This window comes from Capsicum annuum, chromosome 10, assembly GCF_002878395.1.
Source record: "Capsicum annuum cultivar UCD-10X-F1 chromosome 10, UCD10Xv1.1, whole genome shotgun sequence".
Taxonomy (NCBI): domain Eukaryota; kingdom Viridiplantae; phylum Streptophyta; class Magnoliopsida; order Solanales; family Solanaceae; genus Capsicum; species Capsicum annuum.
The window spans coordinates 68,022,738-68,046,647 of NC_061120.1; the positions used below are offsets into that span (position 1 = coordinate 68,022,738).

The 23,910-nt window shown below is 37.0% G+C and overlaps 1 pseudogene; it reads left to right on the forward strand.

The window, feature by feature from the left end:
- Positions 1–23,910, forward strand: part of LOC107844268 — a 60,521-nt pseudogene that overhangs the window by 17,092 nt on the left and 19,519 nt on the right.

Below are 23,910 nucleotides of genomic sequence, written 5' to 3' on the forward strand. Positions count from 1 at the left end.
TTCGGCCCATGTCAAAATGGTTAAGGAAACTATTTATAGCATTGCCTTTACAAAAATATCCTATAACAAATATAACAAAAAGTGACTATTTTTTAAATAACCCACAAAGGCCCTTTATGATATCTCAAATGGTATCTTTATCACCCATGGCTTGTGCATTTGTTTCTCCATGGCTTACTCTGGACTCCAACTATCATCTATTTGTGGAAACCCTCCTTATAGGCTTCAATGTAACCATTCTTGTATCATTCTCTCCTTCTCAAAAGAATTCATCCATGAATTCTTACCTTGCAAAATATAAGGAACAACAAGTAAACATTCCTTATAGTATGATGGTTAGCACAAAAACTATCACACTAATGATTCCCAAGGTCTAAATGTAGAAGACCATAGGTCTATAACAACAAATAGACCATATAAAACAACCCTTAACTCTATATAAAGTATATCCAATATAACTTAAGACATCATCATATGTAAAGAAGTAGTAGAGACAGGTGTTAAGAAGACTAATCTTCTCCAATATGCCCTCACTTGTGACCTCGTAAATAAAGTCATGGCTCATATCAAGAACATTACACAAGTTGAGACACAAGAAGAACATAACATGCCTTGTGGAAAAAGACCACCTTTCTTTCCCAAACAAAACTCCCAAAACGGTGGGTGACTATATGGAGTCATGTTGATAGAAAGGTGGAGGGACCTACTAGACACAAGTTCATTTAAAAACAAGTGGTCCTCCAAAAGGTTTGTCTTTCCTCTACTCATAAGTGTAAGCATGCTCCCAAGAGTCCAATCCAATACTTTAATTTGTACATCCTTGTGAAGGTGATAGCAAGTACTAAGCATGGGCTTGGTGACGCTCACATCAAAGGAATGCTCATGGCTCCCTTCCTTTGAAGTGTATTCCTTGTCATTGGATATTTAACCAATACACAATGTAGGTCCATAAAGTGGATTTTAAAAAACCAAGAAAGAACTTTCATCATGGGAAAGGTTCCGAACAACCACATCCGAGTCATTCTTTTCATTAGACCAATCATCTCATTCCAAGTGCCATAATTTAAACTATTACCAACGTCAAAGGGAAAGAAAATTCATAATCATGGGTCAAGTATACACTTTTGCTCTTATCAATAATTTCTCTCCCATACAACAAACTCCACTCAAAGGAATGAGTATCATCATATTCGAACAAATATTATAAGGTGTCACACAAGTTAACTCTATCCAAGGTGTCTTCGTGTGAAGGTTCACTCATTGATTCAAGCACGTTAAGACCTTGACTAAGAATGAGAACACACAATAATAAAAGGATGGTTGTAACACACACATCACCTTCATTTTGAACACCATCCTTTCTAATAGACGTACTATCATGTTTCAAAAAGATAGTTTTTTTTGAAAATGTGTCATCATATCATAGAGGATTCTCAATCACTTGGTAGCCTTCAAGAGGGGAAATGCCAAGACATGCCGCTATGTATTTCACCTTCATTAGTCATGTCAGTCATAAATATAAGATTATCTTAAAAAATATCCCACCTAACGTGAAATGAAATCATAATTCAAGGATTCATAATTTAGGTGCAATAAATTCACATGACTATCTTTATGATCAACTATATCGATATCGGGTACTGGCCCTATATTCAGTCCTTACTATCGAATGGCTCTAATAAAGTTGAGGGAATTCAAAACTCTATTGTAGAAACTACTTGACATAGGATTTATTCTTCCAAGTCCCTCACCTCAGGGTGCTTTAGTCTTATTTGTTAAGAAAAATGATTGTATTAAGAGGATGTGTGTTGATTATAGACAACTGAATAAGGTTACTATTAGAAATAAATATCCTTTGCCTTACATAGATGATTTGTTTGACCAGTTACAAGGTTTGATAGTGTTTTTTAAAATTGACTTGCTGTCGGGTTATCATCAACTAAAAATTAGATCGACGGACATACCATAGACAACTTTTAGAACTTGGTATGACCATTTTGAGCTTCTGGTGTTGTCTTTCAAGTTAAATAATGCATATGGAACTTTCAAGAGCTTAATGAACAGTATATTTAATTCATTCTTAGATTTCTTTGTTATTTTGTTTATTGATGACATTCTAGTGTACTCTAATAGTAAAAAAGAGCATGCAAGTCACCTTTGTATAGTTTTGTAAATTCTAAGAGAGAAATGACTATTTGTCAAGTTTTCAAAGTATAAATTCTGGTTTTCATCATTTTTCTTTTTTTGGGAATGTTATCTCTGAAAAGACAGTAATGGTGGACCCCCAAAAGATAGAGAAAGTTAAACAATGGATTTGGCCTAGTTTAGTCACTAAGGTAAGGTACTTTCTAGGTCTTGCTAGTTATTAATATAGGTTTGTTAAAAGTGTAGCATCTATTTCAACTCACTTGACAAGGTTAGCTTAGATGAAATTACCATTTATTTGGTAAGATCAATATGAAAAAACCTTCCAAAAGCTCAAGACACTCTAGAATGCAATGCCAATCCTTTCATTACCGATTAAGGACTTTTTACTATTTTATGATACTTCACTTTTGGGATTGGATGCTTTGTTGATGATGAATAGGAATTTTATTGCTTATGCTTCGAGGTAGTTGGATCCTCATGAGAATAACTTCCCAGACCGTGACTTGGAGTTGGCAGTGTTGGTATTTTAATTAAAGATATGGAGACACTATCTTTATAGTGTTAAGTGTGAGGTTTTCATGGATCATCACAGCCTACAAAATGTGTTTACTAAAAGGGATTTGAATCTAAGTGAACGACAATAGATGGAATTATTGAAGGATTTTGATGTGGTCAATCTGTACTATCCAGGTAAGGGTAATATGGTGGCAGATGCACTATGCTAAAAAGTTATAGGTATAGTAATTTCTCATTTTTGAGGGTGTCAAGGAGACCTTTAGTGAAACAACATGGTTTCTAGACCTTAGAAAATTTCTTGAAATTCTAGTTTTTGTAACTATTATGACTCATGGGTACGAGCTGCATGTTGGGGTATGGATGGGATGGTCTAATCATATGTTGACCAGTATTTGTTGGTGGGATAGAATTTTGTCACTAAAACGGGTACGACTTGGTGGTATGAGTCATATGAAATTCTTCACTTAACCTTAGACTTGGTAACTTAAGTTGGATCTGAGTACGAGTGGATCACCGAGAATAGTAAGCCAGGGTATGAGTCATACCCATGACCCATATGGTAGATAGTATTCAAATATCCTGTGATTTTATCTTGATAGGGATATGGGTTAAGGGTATGGATCGTACGCTGTCGATATGACTTAGGTAGGAGGAATCATACAGTGTATAGTATTGGGTCCAATGGTTAAGGCTTAGGATACGTGAGGTGGGTACCATACATATTGAAGGGTACAACTCGTGTGGGTCAGTCGTACCTCTATGACGTGATTTTATGTATCTTAAGTGGGGGTATTCTAGTTATTTCTCCACTTATCCTAATAAGGTCCCACGACTTCTAACCAACTTGGGAGGCTATTTAGCTTATTATTCTATTCACTAACACTTATAAACTTTCCTAAATACTTTATAATTCTCTCAAAAGCTTTTGGAAAAGGAAGCTAGGGTTTCAACTAGAGGACTAATTTGGGGATCTTTTTGGTAGTTTCTCTCGATCTACTTTGTCAATTAAGTCATGTTCTCTTCCCTCATTGTTAGTTCCAATTAAAGGCATGGTTTTATACAATGTTTTATGATTTCATTATTGTATGATTTTGGGTTTTCAACTATGATTTAGGAGTTTTGGTTATAAATGCTTGGTTATGGTTTTCCCATGCCTTAACTATCCTTTTATATTCATTAATGGTGGTTTTTGGTAATTGGTTACATGGTAATGGTTCTTTGGTAATGGTCTTTGGTTTCAAAAATACTATGCCCCCAATGTGTTTGATAAAATGCCTTTAATAATGTTTTCACTATAAAATTGGATTTTCAATGGAACTTATTCATGGTTTAAACTTGGTAATGGAACCCTAAATGATATGAATAGTTTAAATGGTTTTAAGTGGATTGGAAAGTCCTAGGTAGCCATGGTTTTGGTTAATTGAAAATCATAAAGGGTACATGGAATCCCTTAAACCTATATATAGTTGGCTATGGGCAAAACTTGCAAGTTATTATTAGTATGTCAATACCAATATTAATGGCCTTGGTTAATAAAAGGTTAATGGATTGGTTGGTTGATTGGTAATGGTTTTATTGGGCAATAATGGCGGGGTATGTAGTAAAGCCATAGAAGGTGGAGGTCCCGGGGGGACCAACATTGGAAACTCATATTTTTTGATGTGAGGTTGGTCTTGGTGGCTATGTGCATGATGTCACACTTTATATTTGGGGGATGTACTAGTCATCCCAGGTTTTCTTCCCTAGTCGTGAGTCTTCATGCACTAGGGCCCTTTCAGCAGAAAGAGCTGAACCCATATAGCTCGTGGGTGGTTTAGGATGGAAAAGATACACAACCCAGGTAAAGGTTTTAATGGCATGATAAACCTGGTTTCCTTTCCCAGCATATATATATATATGTATGGTTTTACTTGGTTTTATAAATGGCATTATTTTATCCTTATCCCGAGTTCATGCTAGTGATCACTCGCTAACCTATCTTTGGGAAACTATATACCCATGCTATGCAGGAACTAATAGTTCTACCCCTCTTACATAGTTATTAACTCGGGGACAACTATTGGATTAAAGTGGTGAGCTTCCATCTTTCTGAAAGGCTTTATTTCATGTTATGGACATTTTTAGACATTTTGGTTTATTTCTGGATATTGGTTTTGGCTACAGTTGGGGGCATTTCCCAACTTGATATTCTTACTCTTTTGGTTAGAGGCTTTGTGGTACTGCTATGGGTTGGAATGAGCGGGATCGGTATTGGTGTCAGCCTTAATATTGGTATTGCAATTGGGGTGATATCATTGGACTTAATTTCTCACTGTTCCATCATATCGTATTTTGGGATTAATCATATTATGTTTTAGAACTTATTTGGTTATGGTCTGGTTTATGGCACTTGTTTTGGTTTTGTTTGGTTTGGTATGGTGGGACGGATGGTATGGGATGGTTGAACTCGATTGGGTAGGTCACAGTTGTGATCCTATCCCAGATTCTTCATGTGAGTTGTTACACTATCTTATTATATATTATAAATTTAGCCAACTCAGGCCAGGCAACTGAAGGTTGGATTGGGTAATGGGGGTGGTCTCTGGTCCCAGTCAACTTGGGATGCCCACTATGACAAGGACCCTGGTTGGGTCGGGTCAAGTTGGTATCAGAGCTTTAGATTCATGATCAATTGGGAGTCCACAAAGTTATATCGAATAGAGTCTCTTTTAGGGGTGTGTAGCATGCCATATTCATAAAATATAGGCTACAAGGAATTTAGGAAAGTTTCATTTTCTTAGTATTCTATTTTCAAGCTTAGATTATATGTCCTAGAATTTTTATCTAATCCTTGGTTGTTCACTTTTCAAATCATGCCTCGAGGATCTGGAACATAAGGAAACTCTTCAGTCCTATCTGGGGACAATGTTGATGGGGTAGTTCCTATGTCTGAAGTTTGTTTTCAATCTCAGGGTCCTATCCTCGATAGTTTTGGAGTTCCTCCGGTTGGTACTAGTCCTCCTCAGGGTGCGGTCACTAATGCTAAAATTCGCTAGTCTATTCATGTGATCACTCAATTGGTTGCTACTTAGGCTGAGCGGGATACGTCTGGTGGGTTGTTTGCTGAGACCACAAGGGTTGGTCAGTTTATGAAACTGAATCCTCCTACTTTTACTGGTGTAAAGGTGGAAGAGGATCCTCAGGGTTTCTTGGACGAAATAGAGAATATATTTAGGGTGATGCAATCCACTAAAGTGGAAGGTGTAAACTTATAGCTTATCATCTCAAGGATGTCGTGTACCAATGGTACGGAGAGTGGGATAGGGATAGAGGAGATATGGAGGAGTCATCCTTATAGGATTTTTTTCTGGAGCTTTTCTGGATTATTTCTTTCCTCAAGAGCTGCAGGAAGTAAAAATAGAGGAGTTTGTAAATCTTAAGTAAGGGAGAATGTCGGTTAAGGAATATGCCTTGAATTTTCATAAGCTATCAAGGTATGCTCCTAATTTGGTGGCTGACATGAGAGCGAAAATGAGAAAGTTCAATTCGAGGTTGAATCGGGATTTTATATTGGAAAGCAAAAATGCCTTGATGATTAAAGATATGGATATTTCTAGGTTGACTGTTCATATACAGCAAGTAGAGGATGAGAAGAGAAAACAAGTAGAGTTCAGAGATTGGAAAGGTAAGAGGAGCAGGTTTTCTGATCAGGGAGGTTCTCAGTCTTAGGGTGGTCAGATGACAGTAAATGGTAGAAAAAAAAGTGGGGGAGTTCTGTAACCTTCGCTACTTCTAGTGATCCTTACCCAAAGCAATCGGGTGACAACATTATCAGAGTTATGATAATTTTTGGGCAAAGAGTACCTAATCTCAGGCAAGTTGGGATCAGTTGGTTTCTTCATTCCCTCCTTGCCGGCTCTGTGGTTGTCCTCATCGGGGTTATTGCAATGAAGGAAGGGACAAATTCTTCAAGTGTGGCTAGGTAGGCCATCGTCTTAGGAATTGTCCAACTATGGGAGAAAATAAGGTACCGGTGGCTACATCTTCTGCTCCTTCATCTAGTGGTTCCATAGCTACTTCTATTACTTCTCCTAGTTCTAATGTTGGCCATAAAAAGTTGTATGCTTTGGTGTCCCGATAAGAATTTGAGGCATCGCCTGATGTTTGCTTGATCTAGGGTCTACTCTTTCTTATGTGACACCATTTATGGTTGTATGTATTGGTTTTGTTCGTGAGGTTGTCTCGAATCCATTTTTTATTCTACCCTAGTAGGTGACTCAGTTATTTTTAAGAGGGTCTATAGGTGGTGTATGGTATCTGTTGGTGGTAGGCAGACTTTGGTGGATTTGTTTAAACTTGATATGGTGGATATTGACATTATTCAAGGGATGTATTGGTTATATTCTTGTTACTCGTCCTTGGATTGTCGGACCTGTAAGGTTGTCTTTAGGTTCCCTAGTAAATTAGTTATAGAATGGGAGGGTGGTTCCTTAGATCCTAGGGGGAGGTTTATTTCTTATCTTAGAGTTCGGAGGTTAGTCTCTAAAGGTTGTCTTTATTATTTGGTTTGGGTTAAAGATTCTAACTCGGAAGGTCCATCTTTTCATTTGGTTCCATTAGTAAATAAGTTTCCTGAGGTCTTTTCAGATGATCTTCCTAGTGTTTCTCTGGATAGGGAAATAGAGTTTGCTATTGATTTGGTTCTGGAAACTCATCCAATATCTATTCCACCTTATAGAATGGCTCCGGCTAAGTTGAGGGAACTCAAGGAGTAACTTAAGGATCTTCTGGATAAGGGGTTTATTCATCTTAGTGTATCCTCGCGGGGTACACCGGTGTTGTTCATGCGCAAGAAGGATGGTTCCCTTCGAATGTGCATTGACTACAAGTAGTTGAATAAGGTAACGGTCAATAACAAGTATCCTCTCCAAAGGATAGATGATCTGTTTGATCAGTTTCAAGGTGACAAATTCTTTTCTAAGATAGATCTTTGGTCTGGGTATCATTAACTTAAGATTAGGGAGGATGATATTGACGCAGGCTGAATCAGGGCCTTGTCATAATGGGCATCCCAAGTCCAACCAGGACCGAGGACCGCCCCCTTAACCCAACCCAGCCACCTTATATAGTCTTGGATGAGCTGAATTTTGAGCATATAACAAGATTGAATAATGCTTTCATAAAGCCTTTGGGATAGGGTCACAACTATAACCGACCCAACCAAGTCTAACCTACTAAACCAACCATCCATTTTGAAAATATCAAACATAATATGATGATCAAACCCAAAATGTAATACGATATCACAACTAACAATATCGTTCAATGATGTCAGCCCCAACTTCAATGCCAATGCTAAGGCCGAAACCAATACCGATCCCGCCCATCCAACCATCCAAAGTACCACAAGGCCTCTATCCAATGGACAAAACCAGTATCCATAGAGAAAGCAAAATGTCTAAGAATGTCCTACATGAAATGATGCCTTTTGAAATAATGTAAGCTCACCAATTTAGTCCAATAAGCTGTCCCCAAATCAAGTACTATGAAGGAGGAGTCAAATAGCCTGTTCCTGTAGAGCGTGGGTAAACAACCGCCAGTAGACGGGTTAGTAGGTAAACACTAGCATCAAACTCGGGATAAGGTTGAAGTAATGCAAGTTATCAAATCCAAGTGAAAAACATCCAACGCAAACAACCATATATATATATATATATAAGTGCTGGGAAAAGGGACCGGGTTTAGTATGTCATTAAAACCTTTACCTGGGTTATATAGCTTAGCCATCCTACCACCCATAGGCTATATGGGTTCATCTCTCTCTGCTGAAAGGGTCCCAGTGTATGTAGTGGCACGATCAAGCAATATCCCTAGGAAGACTAGAACATACCTCCAATATAAATATGACACTCTTACGTGGCCATTGAAGACCCCTCATATCGGTAAATATAAGTTTGGGTATTGATCCCCCCCGATACCACCACCTTCCATGGCTTAGCTTACACTCCCCGACATTAATACCCCATTAAATCCATTAACAAACAATCCAATCATCCATTTATTATCCAAGTCTATTAAATAAATTAGTGGTATCATCATACCACCATACTTGCAAGCATTATCCATAACCAAACCATTTAGATTAAGGGGACGTTCAAGTGCCCTATCATTTTCCATATTAAACCTCTTTGGAGACTAATATGTTCTCTACAAGCATAACCAATTATCCTTAAGCCTTTGTAAACCATTTAAAAACATTTAAGGTTTTATGCATAAGCCAAAAACAAGCGGGAGTTCCATTAAAATAAGCCAATGCAATGAACATATCTTTATAAGCATTTTATCAAACACCTTGGGGGCATAATATAACCAAAACCAATTCTATTTCCATGCAATTCAATTGTCCAAAACCACCGTTAATGCATAGAAAACATAATTAAAACCATAGGAAATCGTAGCCAAGCATTTAACATCAAAACCTCCACATCAATAGTTGAAAGCCATAATTATACAAGAGAAAAACCATGAAATCAACCATGTAACCATGCCTTTAATTGAAATTACAATTAGGGAAGAGAATCATTCCTTAAACCAAGACGATTGAAGGAAAGAATTCACCAAGACAAGCCTAAAAGTAATCCCTTAGTTGAAACCCTAGCTCTTTGTCCCAAAAGCTCTTGAAAGAATTATGATATGTTTAGGAAGAGTTCCTAAGTGCTTAAGAATAAAATAATAGGATAAATAGCCTTCTAAGTGTATTATAAGTCGTGTGTCCTTATTTGCGTAAGTAAGAAATTATCCAGAATACCCCCATTTAAGTCCCATAAAAACCCGACACAGGGTCACAACTGACCCACTTACGAGTCATAACCTTCCTTACGGTTGATACCCATCCTATAGTAACCAAGACCCAACCATAGATCAGACACTACCCAGTATACGACTCACCCACCCAAGTCATAACCTCAACATATGATCCATACCCATGATTCATATCCCTAGAAGAATGCAACACCAAGAGGATCAAACACTATCCACCTTACGAGTCACCTATACGACTCGTACCCAACTATACAACACTTACCCCTAAGTCGTATCCATTCCAGTGACAAAAAATATCCCACTAACTAACACTGGTCAGCTTATAACAGAACTTCACCACTCGTACACCATCATATGACTCGTACCATGAGTCGTATTTGGTCTAAAGAACGGGATTCCTAGAAATTTTCTAATGGTCCAAGCCTAAGATGCTTAAATATTCCTCACTTGGAACATTCATCCCCAAATGAGGGATAAGGTAGGGGTAACCACACACAAAGTTATTTGCATTATCAAACATCAATTCCACATTTTGATGTTTCTACTCATACCTTTAAAAAATGAAAAACACTGATGCAAAAGATGCAACTCTTCCTTTAACAAACTTAGAAAATAAAGATGTGTTCAAGAACACATACCTTCCACAAGAATATCAAGAGAAGAAAACAAGAGCGAATACTTATACTTCATTTCCTCCTATTCTTCCCACATGGCCTCTTGAACTTTGTGGTTCCATCATAGAACCTTAACCAAAGCCACATCCTTGGTCCACAACCAACGAACTTGCCTATCCAATATCTCGATTGGGACCTCTACATAAGATAGAGAATCCAATACTTCCAACCTCTCCAAAGGAACAATCAAAGATGGATCACCAACACACTTCCTCAATATAGAAACATAAAATATCGGATGAAACAAATGCAATTTGGATGGAAACTTTAACTCATAAGCAACATTATACCTCTCCAAAAAATCTCATAAGGACAAGTATACCGAGTACTGATCTTTCCCTTTTTGTCAAACCGAACTACTCCTTTCAAAGGAGATACCTTAAAAAACCTTATCCCTAACTGCAAAATCCAACTCTCTATGCCTAACTTATGTATAGGAATTTTTATAACTCTAGGCAGCCTTGATCCTATCCCGATTTGCCTTCACCTTTTCCATAGCTTGACAAACCAAATCTGTACCAAATAAATCATCTGCACCGAGCTCAAACCAACCAATAAGAGATCTACACCTCCTACCATACAACACCTCAAAATGATCCATACCAATTCTCTTATGATAGCTATTGTTGTAAGCAAAATCTACCAAAGGTAGATGCTCCACCCAACTGCCACCATAATCAATCACATAGGCTCGAAGCATATCTTCTAATGTTTGAATATTTCTATCCACCTTCCTATCTGACTGCAAATGGAAAATAGTACTTAAACTTACCATAGTCCCTTACCCTTTCTGGAAAGACTGCCAGAAGTGGGACATAAACTACGTACCATAATAAAAAATAATTGGAACGCATACCCCATGCAGTTTCACAATCTCTTAAAGATAAAGCTTTGCATAATCCTCTGCCAAAAAGTTATTCTGCTCTGACTTTGTCATCCTATACATGATGACCTAAATCAAATCAAATTAGTTCCTAAACCAAGAAAGATCAGTAATGAAATCTATATTGATCACCTCCCACTTTCATTCAGGCAACTTAATTTCTGGATACAACCAACTAGGCCTTATGTGTTCAATCTTAACTTGTTGACACACTATGTATTTAGGCATAAATTCAACCACATCCTGCTTTATGCCACTATACTAATAGATCTCCTTGAGATCATGGTACATCTTATTAGAACCAGGATGGAAAACATAGCGCGACTCATATGCCTCTGCCAAGATCTTTTGCTTCAAACCATCTACATCTAGAAAACACAACCTCCCTTGGTATTGTAAAGTACCATCATCGCTAATCTCAAAATCTGCCATCTTTTGACCACCAACTCTACCCTTGATTTTTATCAAGGCAGAATCCAATACTTGCTTCTCCTTTATCTCTTCACTAAGAGATGATCTAACCACTTTGTGAACCATCACAAAACCATATTTTTAGTCTAATATATAAACCCCAAGATTTTCCAAATGGTTAATATCCTTCACTGGTTCTCACTTTCTTTAATACCCCGTATTTCCCTAAGCATAATCTAAGTCCCAAGGCATGACTATTCATATATAAATTTTTTGAAAAAATAAATATTTTTTAGTTTAGATACTTTCATTGTGTAGGAAATTGAATTGTCTTTCCAACGATATAAAATTTACCCAAATCCGATAATTGGGTAAGAAGTTATAGCGATTTTAAGTTTTAGTCGTTAAAACTCGTCATTTGACCATTAGCGCATTACGGAAAAGGCTAGTTTCCCATTTGTCGAATTCCATAAAAGGTCCATGATATTGGCACACCAGTCCAAGGACCAAATTAACGATTGTCAATTTCCAGTAGAGCAACGTGATTTTAGCGCGCCATGCCAAGCTTTCAGGTCGCATCCAAGGTGTCAACGCGATACCACCGCGTCACACGACCATATATATTCCAAAATATCATTTTATAGAGGCTTGTCGTGGTAGTGAAGCATCGCTCTAGCCCACAAAATCAAATTTAAGGGCATTAAAGTCTTTTTCCCCTCACCCTAGTCATCCTTTAACACAAAATTCACCCTAAATAACTGATTACTTCATTATTTTAATAGCTTTTCCCTCAAATCAAAGAGGATTCTCTCTTAATAAAGAACCCTAACTCTCAAGAATCAAGGTCAACCCCAAGAATTTCTCAAAGAACTCTAAGAATTCGTCAAATTAAGGTATGATATATTTTCATCCATGGATTTGTTTTATCCATAGAGCCCAAGTAACCCATTTTAATCACCAAGTTAAAATCTTTTCAAGTTATTATGTTTTAATATGATTTCATCCATGAATCTCCGTGTACTATTGATTTTATACCATGTTACCATGAAATTATTGTTATTATTCAATCCTCCATGTTTTAATTTTATTACTTATTGAATTAAACCTTGATTTAATACTATTATGTCAAATTTATTCTATTTCTATAATTTTTATGACATTCCTATAATCGTTTTAAACCATGAATCACAAGTGTTTGATAAAATGCCTACAAGAGTAATGCATTTAATAAAAGGCTTTATGCTTTGTCTCCCAAGCTTTAGTGTCATTTTTACTATTGATGTTTTTGATCCCTGGGGGTATTGAATACCCAAAAATCATAGTTGTTTACTTATTCATGTCTCATTACATTACAAAATAGTCTTCAGGACTGTAATACCCCATACTTCTACCTAGCTTAAATTTATTTCAAAGATGTCAAAGAATTATTTTAAAAATGAATCCACTTTTATACATGTGGTATTTCTAAGATTTTCACTCTTTGTCACGTGAAAAATTGAATAAGCTTTCCATAATACCAAATTCGCCTAAATCCGATAATCGGGTAAAAAGTTATGGCAATTTAAAGTTTCAGTCGTAAAACACCATCATCTCAGTCAGTAGTGCATCGCGCCATAAGCCAAAATGACATTTTTTCAATTTCCAGTAAGACTCCATGATTTTACCGCATCGTGGAGGGATCCTAAATCCCAATTGTCAAATTCTAGTGAATCCCCGCGATGACCTCGCATCGCGCCATCGTCCAATTTCCCAGTTGTCAAATTCCAGTGACATGGCGTGATAGCGCGGCATCGTGCCAGGAGTTCAGGTTGAGAAATTTTCACAAAATTTAAATGACACATCCAGGGTTAAATGGGTCTTTTTCCATGATTTTAATTCAGACTTAAACACAAAATTTAACCCTACATGACCTAAGGATATCATTATTTACTCTATTTTTCCCCAAATTAAATTGCTCTCTCTCAAGCCAAGAAAACCTAGCTCTCAAATTCAAGGGCCAAATCACAAAAACTCTCCATCAATCCTTCTAAATTCATTATGTCAGGTATGTCATATGTTGATTCATGGGTCTCTTTCACCCTTGAATCTCAAGAATCTCTTTTCAAAATCTAAGATTTGTATATTTATGAATATTCATGATTTGATTAAACTAAAAAGTGATGTTCATGTTGTTGTTTGGTTTCATTCCATGTTATGGACTATTAATTACAAGAATTGATTCTAATATATGATGAATTATGCAATATTCATGATAAACCCTTCAATTTACAAGTTTATTGATGTATCCATGATTATGAGATGTGTTGATGATTGTATAACCAAAGCATGCTCCCCATATGTTTGATTAAATGCCTATATGAAGGAAGAGTGCCATTCTAGCATGATAATATGAAATCCCCATTTATGTACAAGTTATGTACGTTAAGTGTTTGATGAAATGTCTTAGTAAATGGATTATGGATATATGTGTCGCCATTGTTGTGCTTTATCATTCATGTCATGAATTACTCTTATGCTATCGAGTCTTGGGGGTACTTGTACCCGACAATTTAGCTGTGTGCCTAGAGCCAGTGTCATGTTTTCACGATACTCTCAGTCAAGCCATGATCCCTAGAACTCAGTTAGTCATGTGACTCAGAAAAACTCAGTGAATTTAGTATCAGTCCAGTAATCTCAGAAATTACAGTAAATCTTAGTAATCCAGTAATCTAAAAAATCTCAAACAGTTATCAGATCTTAATAGCATTCCATCAGTACACAAAATTTAATGAACTTAGTCTAGTCCAGTTCAGTTAATAATGTTCAGTGTCTATCCATATGGGAGTAGGAATTAGCACCGAGTGAACCCAAGGATGGGAACTTACCTGTTATATGAGGGTGTGATTCTTAGAAGTAATCTTTGCATTCTAGAACTACGTAGCCAGCATAAGTTGAGACATCATAGCCTATTATATGAGGGTAGATGAGGTGGCTTAGCTTGTTATATGTGGGTTCCCACCGTTCTCACTAGAGTTACCTGTTATATGAAGGTTACTCATAGATTTTCCTTCCAATTGGGGTTGCAGATTGGACCCCAACTCAGCTATATTACTATATTTGGGGCATGTTGGTTAGATGACTATTTCCTATAGTTTTAGTTATAGAATTAGGACTGTCAGATATAGTCATTCAGTCTCAGTAATAGAACTCAGATAGTTCTACAGAATTTGGGACGTCAGATACAGTCAACTCAGAACAGTACAAAACTTAGCTAGCTCCATCAGAACATATACTGTCAGATACAGTTGCTTTGTATCAGTTATTTTAGTTATACAGTTATCAATATCTCATGTTATCAGTACTCAGGCTCAGTAATCATGTTGTCACAAACTCAGTTACAGTAATAATGTATTCATGCATGCATTCTCACATTTATGTTATCTAGTCAGTTAGTATTTTGTATTCAGCCCGCCTCACATGCATACTAGTACATTTAATCGTATTGCTGCATTTGCGCTATGGTGTTTTATACCATAGGTTCAGAAGCATGAGCTCCAGAGCATCAGTAGCAACCAGATTTAGCAGTGAGTCCTTATCATTTGAGGGTGATATTATGAATTATTTCATTAATTTAGTTTAGCTTTCAGTAGATAGAGTTAGTTAGGGACATGTCCCATCAACTCCTTATTCAGACAGTTAGAGGCTTTTCAGACTATCATAATTAGAAAATTTATTTCAGTGTTTTAGGTATTTCATACCCATCCAGATGTTATGTTTTATCAATTATGTTAGAGTTTTGAACCTTATTGCCTTTCATCCTTTATTTCCACATTCATATAGTATATTATACAGTTCTCAGGTATATATATTAGTCATGGTTAGCTTATGATCCTTCGGGGTCATAAACACCATGTAGCATTTCAGGTTCCAGATTCAAGGCATTACAAACTTGGTATTAGAGCCTAAGGTTCAATAGAGTCCTAGGAAGTCTAAAATCCGCATCTAGTAGAGTATTGTACATGGGTGTGTTGCGCGCCACATTTATCTACAAAAGACTATGAGATGTTTTAGGAACGTTTCCTTTCTTTTAGTATTCATGTCATGCTAGTGAGTATGAGCTCAAATTCAACTCTCAGTCTAATCTATTTCTCCCTTTCTTCTATAGAACATGCCTCCCAAAAGAAGAAATAAGAATCAGCCAGCCCTTCAGCCCAAAGATTCTTTAGGCGAACATGTTTCTCATGCATAGTTCCGAGCTGCATTCACTACTCTTACCAATTCAGTTGCTTCTCAGAATGAATGACCAACTATTATTTTGGCTAACCCAGTGGCGAACACTGTTACATCTAGGATTCAGGACTTCACCTGAATGAATTCTCTATGTTTTTTCGAGTGTAAGTCAGATAAGGACCCTCAGGAATTTATCGATCAGGTTTAGAAGGTTACAGACATCATGGAGGTTAATTCTAGTAAGAGTGTTGAGCTAGCTTTATATCAGTTGCAGGATATTTCTCATACTTGGTACAAATAATGTAAGTCAGAGAGGTTAGTTAATGCAGGATCCATAGAGTGGGAGGAGTTTGTCACTATATTCTTAGATATATTCTTTCCATAAGAGCTGAGAGAGGCTAAGGTGTTAGAATTTATCAACCTCAGGCAGGGTAACATGATGGTGAAAGAGTATTCTATAAAGTTTACTCAATTAGCTAGATATGCCCCTTATGTAGTTGTAGACAGCAGGACCAAAATGAGTAAGTTTGTTTCAAGGGTAAACAATAATGTGGTCAATGAGTACAGGTCTATGATGTCGAATAGTGACATAACTTTAGCTAGGCTTATGACCCATGCTCAACAGATAGAAGAGCAAAATATTAAGATGATGGAGAAGCAGAATAAGAGAGCAAGGACAAGTAGTTTCAACTTTACTTAGCCTAAATTAGAAGGAGGGAATCATTCTCAATTCCATCCTAAGTCATCCATTCCATCTCTTTTATCAGCTAGTGCCCCAGATCCTAAGTTCAGGGACGACAATAGTGATAGAGGGCCAGGTCCTAACTCAGTTACAATTATTATATATTTATGGATGTATTCTCATATTTATGTTATCCAGTCAGTTAGTATAGTTCATGCATGCGAACCCTTTGCATTCAGCCTATCTCACATGCATACCAGTACATTCAATTGTACTGACGCATTTGTGGTATGGTGTTTTATACCATAGGTTCAGAAGTACGAGCTCCAGAGCATCAGCAACAGCAAGATTTAGTAGTGAGTCCTGATTATTTGAGGTCGATATTATGAGTTATTTCATTAATTTAGTTTAGCTTTCAGTAGATAGAGTTAGTTGGGGACATGTACCATCAACTCCTTGTTTAGACTATTAGAGGCTTTTCAGACTATCATGTTCAGATAATTTATTTCAGTATTTTGGGTATTTCATACCCCATCCAGATATTATGTTCTATCAGTTATGTTAGAGTTTTGAACCTTATGGCCTTTCAGCCTTTATACAGTATATTATACAATGCTCAGGTACAGATATTAGTCGTGGGTTAGCTTGTGGTCCTTCGGGGTCATGAGCACCATGTAGCATTTCGGGTACTAGATTTGGGGTATTACAAGAACATACTATGAGAATTATCAGAATAGTTAGATATCAGTCAGTTAAACTCAAAATAGTCTAGTAGTTCAGTATTTTTCAGTTGGGAGAAGGATTTACAACCGAGTGAGTGTAGGGATGGTGGATTCCCTATCAAATAGGCAGAGTCGCTAGTAGAAGTCCCTATACTCCAAAACTATATAGCTAGTTAGGATATGAGTAGTCACCCATCAGATTAGGCTTGACTATCTTGAAGGGGTCACCCTTCAGTTCAGGATTGACACCCTTAGTCCTTTGGACAATATAAAAGTTTAGTGGATCCACACAGCCATTGTTCTTACCTGTGGCATGGTATTAACACCCTTCCAGCTGGGGTTACACGTTGGACCTCGATTAGTTCAGATTGAGGCATGTAGATTAGATGATACCTCCCACAGTCTCTGATACAGTCTCAGCTACAATATTAGTTCAGTTATGTAGATCTTAGTTATTTTAGTATTTCAATTTACTGATTTTACTCAGCTCATATTATATGCTTGGTCATACATCCTTAGTGTCTACAGATTTTCATGTATCTTCAATAATTATAGATTTTTCATGGATACACAGTATTTACAAATCTCGCCTAGTTCTAGTATTTATAGATTTAATGCTTTCTATTCAGTACTCCATGTTCTATATGTGTACGCATGTTATTAGTATTCCTTTTCATGAAACCATGCATATAAGCCTACCTCATTTAGCATACCAGTATATTAAAGTACTGATTGCATACCTTTTTTTGTGCTATGATCTATTATATCATAGGTGCTGCTGCTCAGTTTTCGGCTCGTGATTAGACTTATCAGATACTTAGTAGTAGTAGTGGTGAGTCCTCACCATTCGAGGATAGATTATTATACTTTATATCTCTATTTTAGTAGTTAGTAGAGTTAGTTGGGGTCTGTCCCATCATCTCATAGTTATTCAGTTTAGACGCTTTTTAGACATTAAAGTTAGCTACTCAGTATTCAGATTTTTAGTTGATATGTTAGTTCACCAGTATTTCATTATATTCAGATAGTTTATTTCTAGATTCATAGTTCAGTATTGATTTAGTAATAAATCCTTATGGAAATATCAGTTGTTTTTCTACAATTATGATATTATTATTTAGTGCTCACAGAATGTACCAGCTTATGGGTTAGTTGTGGTCCCTTAGGACTGTAAGCACCGTATAACGCCTAGGGTGTACTCTCGAGGCATTACAAACTTGGTAGTAGAGCCTAAGGTTTTAAATTGTCCTAGAAATTTTGAAAGTCACATCGAGTAGAGTCTTGTGCATGGGTGTATAGTGCTCCACACTTATGGATGAGAGGTTACAAGGCATTTAGGAAAAGTTTCCCTTCTTTCAGTATTCTTTTCATGTAAGTGTGCATAAGCTTAAGTTAAACTCCCTGTCTAATTCATTTCTTTCTTCCATTTACAGAACATGTCTCCTAAGAAGAACAGAAAAAGAATAGAAAACCAGCCAGTATGTTGACCTATCCAGGCAGATCCTCTGGACAAACATGTCTCTCATGTAGGATTCAGGGTTGCGTTTACCACTTTAGCAAACTCTGTAGTAGCTTAGAATGAATGACCAACTACTGTTCTGGCCAACCCAGTGGCCAATACTGCTACAACTAGAATTCAAAACTTTACCCAGATGAATCCTCCTTCTTTTACGGGATCCAAGTCTAAAGAGGATCAACAGAAATTCCTAGATATGGTTCATAAGGTAACAGATGCTATGGGGGTGACATCTAGTCAGAGTGATGATTGGCTGCATATTAATTATAGGATGTAGCCTATACTTATTTTAGGCAGTGTAAAGTTGATAAGGGTGTTGTGCGGGCTTGTAGAATGGGAAGAGTTTGCCACAACTTTCTTGGATAGATTCTTCCCATTGGAGTTGAGGGAGGCTAAAGTATTAGAGTTTATTAACTTGAAGTAGGGCAGCATAAGCGTGAGGGAGTATTCCCTCAAGTTTACTCAATTATCTAGATATACTCCTCACGTGGTAGCTAATAATAGATCCAAGATAGATTTCGACGTCATTCTCAGCATGGTTGGCTTCACTCATGCTATGCCTTAGTTGATTGTAGAAACAGAATATTTTATTTTTAGTTTCCAAATAAACTGGTCCTTGAATGGAGGGGTAGTACTACAGCTCTTAGAGGTTAGTTGATTTCGTACCTTAGAGCGAGAAAAATGATATCGAAGGGGTTTATTTACCATTTTGTGCGAGTCAAAGACTCTAATTCAGAAACTTTAGCTCTTGAGTCAGTTCCAGTAGTAAATGAATTCTCAGATATATTGCCTGAAGATCTTCCCAGAGTTTCTCCTGAAAGGGAAATAGACTTCGAAATAGACCTTCTTCTAGATACTCAGCCCATATCTATTCCTCCATACAGAATGACTCCAACTAAACTCAAAGAGCTAAAGGAACAGTTAAAGGATCTTCTAGACAAGGGATTCATCAGATCTAACATCTCCTCGTGGGGTGCACCTATTCTATTCGTGCATAAGAAAAATGGTTCTCTCAGAATATGTATTGAGTACCGTCAGTTGAACAAGGTCATAGTCAAGAATAGATATCCACTTCTTAGAATCAATGATTTTTTTGACCAACTTCAGGGTGCCAACTACTTTTCCAAGATAGACCTCAGATCAGGATATCATCAGCTTAGAGTTAGGGAGTTTAAAATTCTGAAAACAGCTTTTCGAACTCGATATGGTCACATCAAACTTCTAGTCATGTCCTTTGGTCTCACAAATACCCTAGCAGCTTTCATGGACTTGATGAACCGGGTGTTTAAGTAGTACTTGGACATGGTCGTCATAGTCTTCATCGATAACATTCTTGTTTACTCCCGTAGTGAAAATGATCATGCAGACTATCTTAGAATAGTGTTGCAGACTCTTAAAGCTCATCAGCTATTCGCTAAATTTAGTAAGTGTGAATTCTGGCTAAGATCAGTAGCTTTCCTTGGCCATATTATTTTTGGTGATGGTATTAGAGTTGATCTTCAAAAGACCAAGGTGGTGAGAAACTGGCCTAGACCTATCTCTCTATTAGATATCAGGAGTTTCTTAGGTTTAGCTGGATATTATCGTCAGTTTGTTAAAGGATTTTCATCTATTTCCTTCCCCATATCCAAATTGACTCAGAAGAAAGTTAAGTATTAGTGGTCAGATTCATATGAGAAGAATTTTTAGGAGTTGAAGAGTTGACTCACCTCAACTCCAGTTCTTACCTTGCCAAATGGTTTAGATGGGTTTGTTATGTATTGTGATGTATCCAAAGTAGGTTTGGGTTGTTTCCTTATGCAAAGAGGTAAGGTCATAGACTATGTCTCCAGACAACTTAAACCTCATAATAAGAATTACCCTACTCATGATCTTGAGTTAGCAGCTGTAATGTTTGCCTTACAGATTTGGAGGCATTACTTTTATGGGGTGTATGTAGATGTGTTCATAAATCACAAAAGACTTCTGTATGTATTCTCTTAGAATAATTTGGATCTACTTTAGAGAAGGTGGTTAGAATTATTAAAGGATTAGGACATGAGTCTTTTGTATCATTAGGGCAAGGCCAATGTAGTGGCTGATGCTCTCTATAGATTGTCTATAGGTAGTGTAGCTTATGTTGAGGATGGTAAGAAGAAGTTAGCTTAAGAATTTCATCATCTTAACTGTCTATGTGTCCGCTTACTTGATTCAGCAGAAAGAAGTGTATGGGTGTATAGTAGCTCAGAATCATCTCTAGTTTCTGAGGTGAAGGAAAAGTAGGATAGAGATCCCAGTATAGTTAAGTTGAAAGAATTAATCAGAGATCAGAAAGTGGAGGTTTTCTCCCCTGGGGGAGATGGTGTATTGCGTTGTCAGGGTAGGTTGTATGTGCCTAGTGTAGATAATTTGAGGCAACGAATTCTTGCAGAGATACATGGTACGTGTTACTCTATTCATCCAGGGGTCACAAAGATGTACCGCAATTTGTGAGAGATCTATTGGTGGAGTGGGATAAAGAGAGATATTGCAGAGTTTGTAGCTAAGTACTCTACATGTCAGCAAGTTAAAATTGAGCACCAGAAACCTTGTGGGTCTAGTAGGAGTTTAGTACTCCTACTTGGAAATTAGAAGAAGTGAACATGGATTTTGTGATAGGTTTTCCTCGTACCCATCATCAGCAAGATTCTATTTGCATCATCGTAGATAGGATGACCAAATTAGCTCATTTTTTGCCAGTTCATACCTCTTATTTAGCCGAGGACTATGCCAAACTCTACGTATATATCAGAGAGTTGGTTAGGTTGCATGAAGTTCCTTTATATATCATCTTAGAAAGAGGTACCCAGTTTACCTCTCACTTTTGGAAGGCATTCCAAAAGGGTCTTGGTACCTAAGTCCACCTTAGTACAACTTTCCACCCTCAGACAGATGGTCAAGTAGAAAGGACCATTGAGACTCTTAAAGATATGCTGAGAGCATGTGTTGTTAATTCCAAGGGTAGTTGGGATGACCACTTTCCTTTAATTGAATTTGAATATAATAACAGCTATCATTCTAGTATCCATATGGCTCCATTTAAAGCTCATTATAGTCGGAGATGTAGATCTTCAATTGGTTGGTTTGAAGCAGGTGAGGTCACAATAGTAGGGCCTGACTTGGTTTTGGATGAGTTAGAGAAGGTTTAGTTGATCAGAGAAAGGCTTAGGGCTTCGCAGAGACGACAGAAATCATATGCAGGTGTGAGGAGAAAGGATCTAGAGTTTGAGGTTGGCGATTTTCTGTACTTGAAAATCTCTCCCATGAAGGGAGTGAAAAAATTTGGCAAGAAAGGGAAACTCAGTCCCTAATATGTTAGTCTTTTCAGAATTCTCAGTTGTTTTGGAAAGGTAGCTTACGAGCTTGAGTTGCCTTCAAATCTAGCTTCAGTACACCCAATTTTCTATGTCTCGTTGTCGAAGAAGTGTATTGGTGATCCAGTTGTACTTGTTCCCTTAGAAAGTATATAATCTTTCCTATGAGAAAGTTCCAGTCGAAATTCTTAGTCATCAAGTTTGTAGACTAAGGAACAAAGAAGTTCTACTAGTCAAAGTTCTTTGGCGGAATCAGTCAGTTGAGAGATCCACTTGGGAAGTAAAGGCAAATATGCAGACCAAGTACCCTCATTTTTTTTTTTGCGAATCTAGATTTAGTATAAGGTAATAATCTTCTTAAGATCTCTCTATATAATGCATAGTTTCAGTTACACATCACGTCCATGTCAGTTGTGCATTTACAAATTAGTTTAGTTATGCATTCCATGTATCAGATATGCATGTTCAGTGTGTAAGTTCAGTCCATCAGTTTTCCTCAGCTTAACTAGTTTCATTAGAGGATGAATGATCCCAACGGGGAGATATTGTAATTCCCCGTATTTCCCTAAGCATGATCGAAGTCCCAATGCATAAGTATTCATATATGAAATTTTTGAAACACTTATTATTTTATATTTAGAGCCTGTCATTGCGTAGGAAATTGAATTAGCTTTCCAATGATATAAAATTTGCCCAAATCTGATAACCAGGTAAGAAGATATGGCGATTTTAAGTTTCAGTCATTAAAACTCGTCATTTTGACCATTAGCGTGTTGCGGAGTAGGCCAGTTTCCTATTTGTCCAATTCCAAAAAAGGTCTGCGATATTGGTATGGGACCAAATTCAACATTTTAATTTCCAGTAGAGCAACGCAATGTTGGCGAGTCACGCCAAGCTTCCAGGTCGCATCCAAGGTGGCAATGCGATACTACTGCATCGCACCACCATGCATATTCCCGATTGTCATTTTCCAGTGGCTTGGAGTGATAGTGGTGCATCGCGCCAGTCCACAAAATTGGGAAATTTTCAGTAATTTTGAGTTTTAAATCTGAGGGAATTAAAGTCTTTTTCCCCTCACCCTAGTCAACCTTTAACACAAAATTCACCCTAAATAACCTATTACTTCATTATTTTAATAACTTTTCCCCCAAATCAAAGAGGATTCTCTCTTAATCAAGAACCCTAACCCTCAAGAATCAAGGTCAACCCCCAGAATTTCTCCAAGAACTCTAAGAACTCATAAAATTAAGGTATGTTAGATGTTTATCCATGGATTCCTTTCATCCATGGAGCCCAAGTAACCTATTTTAATCACCAAGTTATAATCTTTTCAAGTTATTATGTTTTAAATTATGATTTCATTCATCAATCTCCATGTACTATTGATTTTATGACATGAAATTATTGTTATTATTCAATCCTCCATGTTTTAATATTATTACTTATTGAATTAAACCATGATTTAATGCTATTATCTTGAATTCATGCTATTTCTATAAGATTCATGACATTCCTATAATCGTTTTAAACCATGAACCACAAGTGTTTGATAAACTGCCTACAAGAGTGATGTATTTAATTAAAACCTTCATGCTTTGTCCCCCAAGCTTTAGTGCCATTTTTACTATTGATATTTTTGAGTCTTGGGGGTATTGAATACCCCAAAACCATAGTTGTTTACTTAGTCTAGTCGTAGTACATTATAGAATAGTTTTCAAAACATACTATGAGCATTATCAGAACATTCAGATATCAGTCAGTTAAACTCAGAACAGTCTAGTATTCCAGTGTCTTTCAGTTGGGAGTAGGATTTAGCACCGAGCGAGTGTAGGGATGGTGGCTTCCCCATCAGATAGGCATAGTCGCCAGTAGCAGTCCCTATACTCCAGAATTATGTAGCCAGTGTAGGATATGAGTAGTCACCCATCAGATTAGGCTTGACTATCTCACAGGGGTCGCCCGTCAGTTCAGTCTTGACACCCTTAGTCCTTTGGACAATATATCAGTTTAGTGGAT